Raw genomic sequence first — 3,461 nt, forward strand, 5'->3', positions numbered from 1 at the left:
TTTATAGTTTTATGTAAAACTAGTAATTTGTGATTCCAAACTATCATTGTTTTTAACAATGGTGCATACTGATAGATATGAGCTGCAGTTTTGCTTGGAATCAATAATCACTGTAAACTATACTACTCAGTTATTTGTTCACAGTAGATTTTCTGTCACTTATTTTCACTACTTTTGACATGAAAATGTCGTTTCACACATCAGCTGAACATTCTTGAGTGACAAAAGACCATCGCTAATAACTATGAGACTGCAATGAGATTTTCACTCTGCAGTGGAGTGTGCACTGATATGAAACTTCCTAGCAGATTAAAACTGTATGCCGGGCCGAGACTCGAACTCAGGACCTTTGCCTTTCGTGGGCAAGTGCTCTACCAACTGAGCTACCCAAGCATGACTCATGCCCCATCCCTCCTACTTTACAAACTTTACAGAAGCTCTCCTGCGAGGTACTGGCAGAAGTAAAGCTGTGGGGACGGGGCGTGAGTCGTGCTTGGGTAGCTCAGTTGGTAGAGCACTTGCCCATGAAAGACAAAGGTCCCAAGTTTGGTAGTTAGGTTTAATTAGTTCTAAGTTCTAGGGGACTGATGACCTCAGAAGTTAAGTCCCATAGTGCTCAGAGCCATTTGAACCAATTTCATTATTACCATAATCAATTGGATGTATTCATTAATTGAACTTTCCTAGTTTATTCACACCATTTCTTTGCCTGCCTCCTGTGAGTGGTGTCTGGAGCATTTCTCTGTAGCATCTAACAGAAATGATCCAACACAGCAGTCATGCACCATCCTGTGTACCGCTGTTTCATGAGAGAAATGTTCTGGCGGAACCATTCACCATGCTCATCACAATTTGAACCAAATGCACACATCGAGGAAGTGCATTTTCAGGGTCATGTTGCAGCCAGTGACATTATAAGCATGAATGAGTTCATCCACAAGGTCCCTGTAATTTTTGCCTCTCCTGTTTCCGAAGAGCAATGTTGTCACATTATGAAAATAATGTCATACGTGCTGCTAACCAGAAGTTACAGTGGGCTCAAAGTATATATCCTCCAACAGTTGACATATTTGTGGACTAATGAATATCCCATACATGATCTTCTCTGTGCTGAGTCATGGAAACGTCTGACACAAATACTGAAATGCTGTTTCATCTCTGTGCATAGCCTTAACAAAGCCTGTAATGAGTCCCAACTTAATGTGCACAAATGGCAGAACAATTTAACTACAGGTTCTTTGGCACTATTTCTACACCCAGAGCTGTTTTTGGAGGCCATTTTCTCTGTGGGTAGCATTTTTCTCTTATGTGACTGTCCCACTCACACAAGTTGCATCAATAATGAATGTAATCCTCTTACAAATCCAACTGCATTTTATGAGTTTGAAATCTCCATGTACCAGCCACTCATGCTTACTGTAATTAACAAAGTTTTAATAGATTTCAACATGGTATAATTTTTTTTAACTAAGGCAGCATATATGACAGGGATGAATGGCATTTCATTACTACAGTGCAGCAGTACTATGTTCAGGCTTGTTTTTGAACCATCTATAAAGAGACTTCACCTGTCCGGTTTGTATGTAATGTTCAGGTCATCCAACAAACCATCAAAGTAATGGCACCTTCCATACTGAAATGACACTCAATTTTTTTTGGCTCTTCCAAAACACAAATACACATATTGTGTCATCAAGGAGATTCCACTGCTGCAGCCATGGGGCCAAAAGTATAGCTTTACACTTCGGTAGAACTAAATTCTTAATCACATAGCTGAGTTCACACTGTGTGATTGTGTCTGGCTCTCTAGATGACAAAGTTGGTGTAAATGTAGCGCCAGTGTCACTGGTGGACAACTACACTTTATTGGTTGTATGTGTTGGTTCAGTGTCATTGCTATCAATACTTGAGGGTGTTACATCTGGTGGAACAGGAACTAACAATTCTTTGCCATGAGCCACAGGAAAATAGCAGATATGATATCAGGGAATGGAAAATTCCTTTTCCTCTTGATATTAACTCTTTTCCTCAAGGGACATACATACAAAAATAGCAATCCAATGCATTGTTAATGGGTTCACACCTAATAGCAGGCACACCAAACTTCATGGAAGTGTTTTTACCATGCATCCAAGCATTCAGTGCAGATGAACATAAGGTATATACATGCATGGAGCCTAAAATTTATCTTGACCTCTAACTCAACACTGAAACACAAGGCATATGGTTGTTTCACTGCTTCAGTCAATTTTCACCTTCTTGAACCACAAATAACATCTGCACTTATGTAACAAAAGTTACCTGGTTTGTTACTGCAAGTGTGGGGTATTTTTGTGCAAGCATAAATGTGCACAATGACACAATTCTTCAACTGCAACACTTTACATCACATACATTCACTGCTAACTGCCATGGCACTTGTTCCAGTAACAGCAAAAGACAAGCGACAATAACAATCACATCTGTTTCCTATATTTGATAATTCTCATGCAACTTTATGGTACACACATGAGTCATGATGTAAAGCAGTGTTGCCATATGGTACTGAAGCACTCATCTCACTCGCTTATGGCAGGGTGTCTCTTGACATAATGCCTTTGCGTGTAGCTCTCATAATGTCCCATAAGTGTGACTGTGAAGTGTAAACATCTTATTTAATATAATCCTAGGAGATAATTTTAACCTTGATATTCTTGTTTATCACATCTAAATCTATAAATTACAGCTACTTTCATTTCTGTAAAAGGAAAAAGTGATAATTTTTGGACCAGTGTTAGCAGCAGCTGGTTAGCCTCCCCACATTGCAACACCAACAGCCCATTGGCACCTTTACCCATCTGTGCAGTATCTAACGAGGCCTAAAGCTGTATTTTACTGAGACCTCTACACATTACAGTCGGTCTCAAAGAGGATGCGAGTGACATGTATTAGGAGTAATTTCATCATCCAGGATCAAATCAAAGTGGAAAACTTAATGAAGCAATACATTTTGTTTACATACTGAAATATTTATTTTGTTCCTTCCCCATATCATCAAAATCTGTAGCTTTACCATTTTTCAATTTCTTAATGAATTTTTAGGTTTTCAGAGTGATATCAGTAGGATAGCAGGACCAGTTAAAATCCTGACAATGTTCTTTCCCGAAGTCACTCATGTGCAATTGTGTATGATACATTCAAGGTCAAGATATAACCTGATACCTGTCACATGTTCTTCAAACATCACCCATGCCTGTAGGACAATGTTGTGACATAAAAATAATAGGACAATTAAGGTCACATATTCACTGTACCAATTCTGACTCAGGTAATGATCTAAAACAAGGGCACTCTCCCTCAATTGATCTACTTAAGAAAGGTGGGAAATCAAGTCCTCCTCCCCTTTTATTTCTGTAGATCAGCTGTGTGAGCCTTGTGATTCTTGGTCAGCTAACCACAGTGAAAGGAATGGCTACCAGGTT

General features: G+C 39.2%; 1 non-coding gene across 1 annotated transcript; it reads right to left on the bottom strand.

Annotated features, from left to right (window-relative positions):
• Positions 1 to 319: 319 nt before the first annotated feature.
• Positions 320 to 394, bottom strand: Trnas-cga (transfer RNA serine (anticodon CGA)). The gene has a single exon. It is a non-coding gene; the product is annotated as a tRNA-Ser (tRNA).
• Positions 395 to 3,461: the final 3,067 nt, after the last annotated feature.

This window comes from Schistocerca serialis, chromosome 4 (genome assembly GCF_023864345.2).
Source record: "Schistocerca serialis cubense isolate TAMUIC-IGC-003099 chromosome 4, iqSchSeri2.2, whole genome shotgun sequence".
NCBI classification, from domain to species: Eukaryota; Metazoa; Arthropoda; class Insecta; order Orthoptera; family Acrididae; genus Schistocerca; species Schistocerca serialis.